The 12209-nt window shown below is 42.1% G+C and overlaps 1 protein-coding gene across 19 annotated transcripts in view; it reads left to right on the forward strand.

Annotated features, from left to right (window-relative positions):
• Positions 1-12209, forward strand: part of KIAA1217 (KIAA1217 ortholog) — a 527643-nt gene that overhangs the window by 412182 nt on the left and 103252 nt on the right. The window contains exon 1 of one of the 19 annotated variants that reach the window (XM_061436008.1): positions 8328-8829. The exons of the other annotated variants lie outside the window; for them this stretch is intronic. The gene's annotated coding sequence lies outside the window, so the exon portion shown is untranslated. Of the gene's footprint in view, positions 1-8327; positions 8830-12209 lie in introns of those variants that run through there. 19 annotated transcript variants of the gene reach the window in all.

Genomic DNA, 12209 nt, shown 5'->3' on the forward strand with positions numbered 1-12209 from the left:
AATTCCAGTTGAGCTATTTCAAATCCTAAAAGATGATGCTGTGAAAGTGTTGCACTCAATATGTGAGCAAATCTGGAAAACTCAGCAGTGGCCACAGGACTGGAAAAGATCAGTTTTTGTTCCAATCCCAAAGAAGGGCAATGCCAAAGAATGCTCAAAGTACCACACAATTGCAGTCATCTCACATGCTAGCAAAGTAATGCTCAAAATTCTCAAAGCCGGGCTTCAATAGTACGTGAACCGTGAACTTCCAGATGTTCAAGCTGGATTTCGAAAAGGCGGAGGAACCAAAGATCAAATTGCCAACATCCGCTGGATCATTGAAAAAGCAAGAGAGTTCCAGAAGAACATCTACGTTTACTTTATTGACTATGCCAAAGCCTTTGACTGTGTGGATCACAACAAACTGGAAAATTCTTCAAGAGATGGGAATACCAGACCACCTGACCTGCCTCTTGAGAAAGCTGTATGCAGATCAAGAAACAACAGTTTGAACTGGACATGGAACAACAGACTGGTTCCAAATTGGGAAAGGAGTACGTCAAGGCTGTATACTGTCACCCTGTTTATTTAACTTATATGCAGAGTACATCATGAGAAATGCTGGACTGGATGAAGCACAAGCTGTAATCAAGATTGCCAGGAGAAATATCAATAACCTCAGATATGCAGATGACCCCACCCTTATGGCAGAAAGTGAAGAAGAACTAAAGGGCCTCTTGATGAAAGTGAAAGAGGAGAGTAAAAAAGTTGCCTTAAAACTCAACATTCAGAAAACTAAGATCATGGCATCTGGTCCCATCACTTCATGGCAAATAGATGGGGAAACAATGGAAACGGTGAGAGGCTTTATTTTTTGGGGCTCCAAAATCACTGCAGATGGTGACTGCTACCATGAAATTAAAAGATGCTTGCTCCTTGAAAGAAAAGCTATGACCAACTTAGACAGCATATTAAAAAGCAGAGACATTACTTTGCCAACAAAGGTCCATCTAGTCAAAGCTATGGTTTTTTCAGTAGTCATGTATGGATATGAGAGTTGGACTACAAAGAAAGCTGAGCGCCAAAAAATTGATGCTTTTGAACTGTGGTGTTGGAGAATACTCTTTAGAGTCCCTTGGACTGCAAGGAGATCCAACCAGTCCATCCTAAAGGAAATCAGTCCTAAATATTCATTGGAAGGACTGATGCTGAAGCTGAAACTCCAATACTTTGGCCACCTGATGTGAAGAACTGACTCATCTGTAAAGACCCTGATGCTAGGAAAGATTGAAGGTGGGAGGAAAAGGGTACGACAGAGGATGAGATGGTTGAATGGCATCACTGATTCAATGGCCATGAGTTTGAGTAGGCTCTGGGGGTTGGCGATGGACAGGGAAGCCTGGCATGCTACAATCCATGGGGTCACAAAGATTCGGACACAACAGCGACTGAACGGAACGGAACTAGGTTGCTTCCATATCTTGGCTATTGTAAACAGTGCTGCTGTGAACAATGGGATGCATGTATCTTTTCAATTTAGAGTTTTCTTTTCTTCCAGAACTGAGCGTTTTTGAAGCAATCTATCCAGGGAGACTCATGGTTCTCTGCTAGAACTGAGCATCTCCTGATTCTTTACACATGGGTGCAAATCACCCTGATCTAAATGAATTGCCTGGCTTTTGTTTCATCACATTAGATAATAGCTTTGATAATTCAATTCCTAAGGGGCTGAGCTCATCACATGGAATGGGCCCTTTTGCTAAAATTACATATGTACTCACAAGTTTGTAATTCACACATGTACAACTCAGAAGATGAGATATCCCATTCCACAGCTCTCAGAGGGTACCAGGGACTTCCCATTCACTGAACCTAGTGGGTTTTTTTCCCCAGTTTTCAGGCTTTTCCACTTTCTTCTAAATTACGTGTTTATTGGCTGTATTGGGTCTTAGTTGCGGTGTATGGGATCTCGTTCCCTGACCAGGGTTCTAACCCTGGCCCCCTGAATTGGGTGTGAGGAGTCCTAGGCACTGGACTATAGGGAAGTCCCTTTTTCACCTTCATGTGTGCTTTGAGATTACTTACTGAGGTTCTTTGCTGCAATCAGTCAGTTCTCTGCTTTCTCTATGAGCTGAATTTTTACTCGCGTATTAAACAGTTTCCACATTTGCATAGAGAACACATTCCCCAGTATTGGCTCTGCATCTTAAATAACTTTCGAATGCCCAAATCAGTCACTGCCCCCCAGACCTCTTCTGTCTGAGCCCTGCATTTGACAGTGATGGATGGTCTCCTTAGAAACCTTGGTTTCCATTATACTGCCATCTCTGAATCCCTTGCATACATGCAGACATACCCCAGCCTTCTTCACTAACTCTTCTTTTTTCTCTAGTCCTCTACCTGGTCTGCAGGGCCTTTAGCCAGGTTTTATGAGTGTGTGTGTGTGTGTTTTAATTTGCTCTTTTTCTTTCATCTGTACCTTTCCACTTGTCATTTTTGTGTTACTGCTGATTTAACCATTAGGTCAGTGTAGACGACCCTTGAAACTGTCCTAGCTCTGCTGTTTCTCTAGAGTGCAAGACCAGTGTTCAGCTTCCAAGCAGTTGTCTCCGTATGGATATTCTTCCAATGTTTCTAGTGTATCCTGTCGAAGAAGAAAACAATAAACCCTGGTCTTTCTTTCCACCACCAACCTCCTCCTGCTTGTTGTCCTGTGTTTGTGAATGAAGGCGTGACTGCTGACGGTGTGTCTAGGAGTGCGGTGCCTGTGTGTTTAAATGAGAGGGAGAGAAATGATTTTAAAAGTTGAGTTGTCAGTGAGTCTTCAGTGACCTAACTCCTGTTTTTCACGGCATCCCGCCGTCCTCAGAGCCCGTCCATCTCGCTCTGCAGGGCCTCTTACGCACCACCCTGCAGCCCTGGCCTGCACCGTGACTCTCACAGGAGCCAACGTTTTTGCGCCTTTGACGAAGCATGTTCATGGGTGATTTCATTTAAATCCTCAAGACACCATTTTGAGGCAGGTATTGGTACAAGCCCTTGTATTTATAGCTCAGAAAACAGTTTCTTAAGTCTGTTGAAGACATCTGCCCCAGGCCACACAGCGAGAGAGTACAGAGCTGAGATCTGAATCCAGGCAGCTTGGCTGCAGGCTCCAGGCTCTTAGCAGCGCTGCTCTTATGCTGTAGTGACAGCATGCTTTATTTTTCTCTCAGTTGATAATGCAGCAGCTTTTAACCAGTCTCCCCAACTCTTATTCCAACCTAGCAGCAATTTCCCAAGTCATCTCTCGACTTCCCATTGTGCAAAAGCCCGACTTCCCATTGTGCGAAAGACTAGCACAGGCTGGAATTTCCTTGGCAGTCTGGTGGCTACAACTCCATGCTTCCATTGCAGGGGTCACAGTTTCGATCCCTGGTCGGGGAACTAAGATCCTACAAGCGGCATGGCACAGCCAAAAAAAAAGGGAATAGCACAGGCTGATTATCGTATCGCCTCCTCCCAAGCTGAGCCACCTCAGTTCCTGCTCTGAGTCTCTGAAATGCGCTCTTCCTCCCTCCATGATGTCTTGCAAAATCCATCCACCCAGCATACTACAGGACAATAGCTCAGTTCTGTTGACAAGTATGGTAAAAGGGTGGGCAGAGACACAAGTATGGTAAAAGGGTGGGCAGAGACACTGTTCCATTTCTCAGGTCTCTTCTGTCCGCTAACAAACCAAAAGCCATGTGTGCAGCACATTTGGATCCTGACTGGGACAAACCAAATGTAAAAGACATCTTTGAAACTGTTTGGGAAGTTTGAACATGTGTTAGGAATCAGATGATATTAATGGATAACCGGTAATTCTGTTGGGTATAATAATGACTCGGTGGTTATGTTTTTAAAAATGAGACCCACTGAAGTATTTTACAGGCTAAAATGGTACAGCTGCTGGGGTTTGCTTTAAAATGCTCTGGCAAAACAAACCCCCAAAGTGGAAATGATGAAACAAAATTGGTAAAATGTTGAAAAATGTCAGAGCTGGATGCTGTGAGTTCATTATGTTATTTTCTTTACTTATTTTTATGGTTGGTGGAAATATCCATAATAAAATGTTTTAAAAAAAAACCTCTGTTTTAGAGGACAAGTAAAAGACTGCCTACTCTGTGAAGCCTTCTCTGTCAGATTTAATCTTTCCTTTTGGGGAGTCATGTTGTACATTCTCCTGGTGTTTTAATCATTTGGATGCTTGTGCATCCCATCCCATAAGAGTACAAGTTCTTCAGAGGCACACGCCTGCTCATGTTCCTCTTGTATGCCTCAGAAAGCCAGTCTTCGTGTCTCATCTGTGGCAAGTGTAAACGCTTGTTAAGCCGATCTGTTGAGTACTATAATGATGGTGCTCCAAACGGTGTATTATTCATCTTCTGCCATTAATGAGAACCCACTGTATAAATATCTCTCTGTTCTCATCACCAGAAATAGTTGTGCTTCTCCCGGTTTATTTTTATCATATGGACACTTTGAATCTTGTAAGTGATCATTTTCCCTCTTTGTGTTGCTACTCTAAGGCTTAGAATTAAATTCGTGGCCCACCCACAGCCAGCGCACAGGCATTCACGGCGTGTGTGTTGGTTGGGGTGTCCTGGCTTTGTGCCTGGCCTCTATTTTTAATTTTCCAGCTTTCATCTTCTTTCTGTCATACATTCCAATCTGACTTTTGGTGGGGGCCAAACTGTAGTGATTTGTGTAGAGTCTTCATTTCCTTGTGAAATCAGTCATGGTACGTAAGTAGTATTCATTCTGTTCCATTGTGTTTCCCAATGTGAGACCATTCTGCATCCACATAGAAGGCAATGTGTTAAATACTTTACATGTTATTTTTTTTTTTTTTTTAGTACATGTTATTTAAATGAGTCAACAACTCTGCACACTGACTCAGTCTTTATAGATGGTAAAATTGAGGCCAGTGACGTCTTTCCCAGGCCCAAACAGCTGGTATATGTCAAACATAGGATTTGAACCTGGTTATGACTCTTTCTACTTAGCCCACAGCCTCCCTTCCTTGACATTTCCCTTCAGGCTTTGCAAGTTTTGAAATGATGCTCTTAACAAGATTTTAGAACACGTGAAATATCTTTTTAAAATATTTGTTTCACTTCTTGATTCTCCTGTGTCTATATATTATGTATCTGTTTCCTGGCCTCCTTTTATAGTGAACATGCTCCATTCTCTTCTCTTCTGAGTGGGCTAAAAGGGTATCCCACCCGGAAAAAAGAAGGGAATTCCTTGGCAGTCCAGTAGTTGGGGTTCCACACTACCCCTGCCGCGGGCATGGGTTTGATCCTTGGTCGGGGAACTAAGATTCCACTTACCACCTGGCATGGCCAAACAAAATAAAAGAAAGAAAAAAAAATATATATATATATATTATTTAGTATGTATGTGTGAAGTTGGCCTGCCACAGAGTTCAGGGCCCTTTTTTCTACAGGGCAGTGCTCTTGTTGAAAAGAAGGGTTTGGGATTTGAGGGAAGACAAGAAAACCCCTCAGAAACAGAAGTTTAGGAAACCACTCCTAGCTGATTTTCTTTCATTCTCTCAACATCCTCCTTGACCCAGCTGCCCCATGTCCCCTTCACTCACATAATGGCATTGGTACTAATAACTAAGACTTACATTGTGCCAGGTAGTGTGCCGAGTATTGTGCTCATAATCACTCTCATTTGTTCAGAACAACCCAGTGTGAGGGGAATTCTTATGACCCCCCTGTTTCAGATGTGGATCAGAGAGGTCAGGAAACCTTCTCAAAGCCACACAGCACATCAGAGATGGAGCTAGTTTCAGAGCCAGACAGACCAACTCCAAAACTGGCCTCCTCGTCCCTCCAGTGGTCCCTACCGTCCTTCCCCACAGCACTGGCTTCATTGTCAGGAGCCATGCGCTACTCATTTTTTTAATTATGTAAGTTTCAGGTGTGTGGTATCTGTATACAAAGTCCAGAGTGGTCATCATCGCACATCTAGTTTCATCCCTTATCCTACAGTTGACCTCTTCATTCATTTCACCCTCCCCGCAACCCACTTTCCTTCTGGTAACCATCAATCTCTTTTCTATATCTGTGACTTTGTTTTTTGTTTTGTTTGTTCATTAACTTTGGTGTTTTTGTTTGTTTAGATTCCACATACGACTAAAGTCATATGGTATTTGTCTTTCTCTGTCTGACTTATTTTAGTTAGTGTAATACCCTCCTGGTGCATACATGTGGTTGCAAATGGCAGGGTTTCATTCTTTTTTGTGGCTGCCATGGACGGAGGAGCCTGGTGGGCTGCAGTCCATGGGGTCGCTTAGAGTCGGACACGACTAAGTGACTTCACTTTCACTCTTCACTTTCATGCATTGGAGAAGGAAATGGCAACCCACTCCAGTGTTCTAGCCTGGAGAATCCCAGGGACGGGGGAGCCTGGTGGGCTGCCGTCTATGGGGTCACACAGAGTCAGACACGACTGAAGCGACTTAGCAGCAGCAGCAGCAGCATTCCATTGAGTGTATACACGTATATGCATGTATATATTTCACATCTTCATCTATCCATCTGCTGATAGACACTTTGGTTGTTCCCATATATTGGCTATTGTAAATAACGTTACGATGAATATGAGGGTACAAGTATCTTTTCAGTTAATATTCTTGGGTTCTTCAGATAAATACCCATAAGTGGAATAGCTGGGTTATATGGTCGTTCTGTTATTTTAGGAATCTCCAAACTGACTACACCAATTTACAGTCTCACCAACAGTGTGCAAGGATTCTCTTTTTCTCTGCTGTCCATCTTTGAAGACTAACTCAACAGCTGCTATCTTCATCATGCCTTTCCTGACTCCTCGCTTATCCAAGTCTCACTAACCACTGTCCCTTCTCTGATTCCATCGAACCTCACCTGTCTCTCCTCTCTCTGAGAACCGTCACCTTTTCCTGTCTGTTTTGTAGTTACTGATGTACACGTCTGAAGTTCTTTTCTAAACTCCACGCTTCGTGGGAGCAAACCCCTATTCCATTCATCTCACACTCTCTGTGTTTCCCTGCAACAGTGTCCTGCTTTGAGGAAATTCTCCTTAAACATGTGGATAGAAAAGGGGCTTATATGTCAGCGCTTTTCCTATCACACACTTTCAGTTAATGCCTTCTCTGCTAAAACCAGTACAGTGATGTGCACATGTAAACATTTGAGATTTATAGCACATTCCCTTGTTTATCCCAGGAGTAATTCCTAACCAAAATGAGGACTAAGAACATCTAACAAAATTACTCATCCTATAAATATAATTTTATTGCAGTTAATTACTCTATAATTTAAGATGAGAATAACAGATTTGTCAGATTAAACTAACTGGTTGTCAGAAATGCATACAGATCTGCATTTTATTTTCAAGAGTAAAATTCACCATGGTAGAAAGTAAGCCAATCTCTGGATAACAAATTAAAGAAGACAGATCTTGGTTTACTGTTATTTCTAACTCAGCAGGACACATCTTGCTTTTAGATTGGATGGGTAATCAGTATTTCAGATACCTCCAGACTTATCAGGTAGGAGTGATGATTTTGGAACAGTTAACTACTTCCAGTGATTGTGAAGTTTCGCTGACCCACTCACGCAGGCATCATGCCTTGAGTCTTGACTGCGATTTGGGCTCTTGTATGTGATTTCAAAGATATAATAGTGACCAAGTATGGTAACTGCCTTACAGAGATCATCCAGTCTAGTAGCCCAGTGGTCCCCAACCTTCTTAGCAGCAGGGACCAGTTTTGTGGAAGACAATTTTTCCACGGCCCTGGGGAGATTTGGAGTGGGGAACCCCTGCCACCGGGGTTCAGGATGACTCAAGTGCATAACATTTATTGTGCACTTTATTTCTATTATTATTACATCAGCTCCACCTCAGACCATCAGGCATTAGGTCCTAGAGGTTGAGGTCCCCTGTAGTAGATCAGACAGTCAGTAATCAGTAGTGATACAGACGTCTGTAATTTTCACATCTGTTGCCAGCTATGTGCCAGCTTTCCTTCATTCTCTTATCTGCTTAAGAGTGTAGCTGATTTACCTCTACAGCACTGGCTTACCAGGGGTGTACCTCATTATGTCCCTTTTATGACATGTCTTTCTGACAGGCGAAAAGATCTTTCTGCTGCAGTTGGTAAGGAATTATTGAAATGATTAGCTGGGCAAACACAACTCATCATTTATACACTTTCATACAGTGGCCTTACAGAGCAAGGTATTTTTTTTTCCCTTCCTCGCTGCTTCCAGCTCTATTTTATTTTTAAGATGCAAGAACTAGTAATATGTGCATATCTGACAGGCAGCTTCCAAATGATACAGATCTCATCTTTCCTGCTGTGTGGCTGCCTGCTTTCTCTTGCTTTTTTTTTTGTCATTGAGAGGTTATGACAACACGAGCCATATTGTATTTATAAACATCACGTGTTCCCTTGATATGGCTTGCCGTTTCTGCCAGACGGAACACATGGAAGAAACATTTCTCGTTAACTCAGCATTGGTTTTTAGTTATGCTGATTTCCGGGACAGGAAAAATGCCTTCCTACTCAGATTTAACTTTCATAGAGGAGAAACAAAACCTCTGAATGTCCGTGAAATAGTTTTAACAAGGCTGGATACTGCTCCTTTAAACCACATATTTTGACTAAAAGCTTCCTTCTGTTAAAAAAAAAAAAAAAAAACCCAAGCCTTGCATTTAGTTACCATCAAGACAGGCAGAGCTGGAAGCATTCGAGAGATGGGTGGTTTCAAGGTCTCTGAACGTCTAGAAAGTTTCTTCTAGAAGAGAACAGTTCGTGGAAGATGTAAGGTAAGAACTGAACTGCACCTTTATAAGAAAATAGGATTTTCAGGATCTGGGGTTCCTGTTGTAGCACGTTTACCTCCAAATGAGTCAACTTTTCTGTATTCAAGTTCAATGCCATGTGGAATTGAAATGCTAGGTTTTTATTTTAACTTCTTGCACACTGCTTAGAAGGAAATTTCTTTGTTATTGGCGTTGGTCTGTTTTTCAAAATCCACTTAAGTTACATTGGGCTGTCTCCAGTCTATAAATCTCTGTTTAATCTCGTGATCTTTCTGTTTAACCTTATAATTTAGAAAAGGATTTCAAGTGTCAGTGTTGTTTGCTTGTACAGATCTCATTGATGTATGTGTTTTGTGACAGTTTTCAGTGTTTTCACAAAGATATTTGACTTGCATTCAGTTTCTGAGACAATTGAAAATTTGAAGGCGTGGTACAAATTGGGGGGGGCAGAGGAGAGGTTAGTATGCTTCCTTCAATATTCAAGGAAAACATTGTCTGTTGTATTTTCCTTGTGAAAATCACCTTACATTTTAAAATATAAAGGACTTTTTTATCTTGGATTTTAAAAATTCTTTGAGATATATCCATTTAAGCTTTATGTATAACATTTAAAATGTCTGCAATTTTTATATAACAGATATACCCCTGTTATATTGAGGTTTAATGGAAAAACCCGGAAAAAAAATCTGTGGCAGAAATTGTATATACTTGATATAACTATTCTGTCTTATCCTTGCAATAATAGTTCAGTCACAATATTTTGTATATATTTCTTTTAAAGACATTTAATAAGATCAATGTCTTTTTAAGTCAGTCTGTTTCCTTTTAAAGGTACATGTGTGCCTGGATCTGTTTATGTTTATCTCCATTTATAGATGAGTTCATATGGATGAGAAGTTGTTAACCAATGTGGTCTAAATAATATATATTATTTCATTTGGTCATTATAACCATAAGGCATAGGTGCTATTATACCCATTTTAAGGTAAGAAAACTGAGGCTGAGAGAGATCAAGTGACAAGTCATACACTAGCTAGAATCAAAACTGGGACTGAGCCCCAGGCTGACTGTCTCTCTAGTCCTTGTGTTTAAATCCTACACTGCACTCCCTTCCTTACCAGTAGCTAAGACTCCAAGTCTGCAGTCAGATACCGATAACTTATCTTGAAAATAGTAATTATAAATAAGCAATGCTTACTTGGCTTTAAGAGAAATGGTTCTGTACAGTTTTGGATTTTTTTTTTTTTTTTTTGGTTTGATCTGTAATATCCAAAACCTAGTGGCAGACTGGTTGTTTATCCAGGGACCTGGCTGCAACTTACTTGGAGTGAAAAGAAAACAGTAAATGTCTGATAGTGTCCGATAGTGTGGGGATAGCAAAAAGCACTGCAGAGACACAGAGAACAGATGTGTGGACACAGTGGGGGAAGGAGAGGGTGGGACAAACTGAAAGAATAACACGGAAACATACATTTCCATATGTAAAATAGATAACAAGTGGGAATTGGCTGTGTGACACAGGGAGCTCAGCGCAGTGCTCTGTGACAACCTGGAGGGGCTGGATGGAGTGGGAGGTGGCAGGAGGATTCAGGAGGGAGAGAACACATGTATACCTGAGGCTGATTCATGGTGTATGGCAGAGGCCAACACAATATTGTAAAGCAATTATCTCCAATTAAAAAAAAAAAAAAGCACTTTGGATGAACTGCCGTCTCCTCCTTCCCGCTTCCTTCTTCACTTCATGTACTGTGGCACTCAGAAAAACCGTCTTCCCAGGACAGGGCAAGGAGCTGATTCATGAGCCCGATTGGCAAGGGAAGAAGTGTCTTTGAATGGAGACAGGCCTGCATGTGCCTGCCTGCTGCCCTTCCAGACTCCTGGCAGCGCTGTTAGGAGAAGGACAGGAAGAAAGTTACAGAACGTCGGAGGTGGAGGGTTCAAGCCACCCCAGAGGCAGGGGCTGTGGCTCTCCTCAACCCCCCACGTATCTGAAGATTGAGACATCCACTCGGCTGCAAAAATATCCTGGTAATTCGCTAGGCGAAATAATTACAGCCAACAGTATCGTCAGGGATGCAACTGCTCATCCCAGCCCTGAACTTGGGCTGCAGGAGCAAGGCCACTTGCTTCCAGCTTCCATGGCTGCGTAAGATCCAGGGCTGGCTGACAACCAACACGTTGGAAAGTCGATGGGAACAGGACCTTCCTTTTCCTTCAGTGGGGATTCGGGGGGGTGCTGGGTTGTTAGCCATTCCTGGGGAGAAGTTTATACCACACCCTCTGCCCTTTGATATCCAAACTGGATCTCTCAGCTTGGCTCTTGTAAATACAGATGTTAGCGGAAATTGCCTCTGACAGGAAGCTTAAGTCCTGGCATTTTCAGGTGGTATTCTTTGCATCCACGTGTTGCCTCCTTCCTGAGGTTTTGCTTTTCTGTCTTCTCGGTGGGTCTCCATCAGGGAAGCCCAGACTACATAGTACATTGCTCAGGCTCCCTCCGTCCAAGGCCCTACTTTGTAGAGAGCTTCCATGGGTCACTCTTATCATTTCTTGTTTTTAATTGAAGTATAGTTGACTTACAATGTTGTAAATATTGTAATATCAGGTATACAGCAGTGATTCAGTTATACATTTTTTTTTTTTCAGATTCTTTCCCATTATAGGTTATCACAAGATATTGAGTATAGTTCCTGGTGTTATATAGTAAATCCTTGTTGCTTTTCTATTTTATGTATAGCAGCGTGTCTCTGGGGACCATTATTTCCTTTGTACTTTTTCTAAAATTCACAGCCTTTTATAGAACTACTTTTATATGAATCATGTTACTTATATATATATAATATATATATATATTTGTAGGAGAAAAAGCACTTACTAATTTTTTTAAAGAGGAAAAAATGTGTCATTGAGCTACGAATCACCCAGTGCTAAGCCATTTCCTCTCTGTCCTGTTTTGTTCCCATGGGGTCTGCATGTAATTTGCACAAGCAATGTCTGCTCCTGAGACACTTGAACTGCGACTCCAGCTTGGTGGCTGAGAAAATACAACCTGATCTGTGTCATTGGTGTTACCTCAAGAAACAGGCCCAGATGATTTGGAATCATAGGGTTTCAGAGGTGGAAAGAAGGTCTTACCCGTCATCTTTTATAACCCTTCCCCCGTCAGTCGAGACTCTGGAGGCCTGGCATGGATGGAGTGACTTGGTAAAGATCACAGAATTAAGAAGTGACCGACCAAGAACAGGGCTGGACCCCAAGCACGTCCCTTAGACCAGCTCTTTCTCCATCTCTAGTGCCTCCCTGCCTTGGTTCTCATCCCACAGGACCCACCAAGGTGTGTTCTCTTGGTTGATTTAGGAAAACAGTGTATATCTGACTTCCCT

This window comes from Bos javanicus, chromosome 13, assembly GCF_032452875.1.
Source record: "Bos javanicus breed banteng chromosome 13, ARS-OSU_banteng_1.0, whole genome shotgun sequence".
In the NCBI taxonomy this organism is placed as follows: domain Eukaryota; kingdom Metazoa; phylum Chordata; class Mammalia; order Artiodactyla; family Bovidae; genus Bos; species Bos javanicus.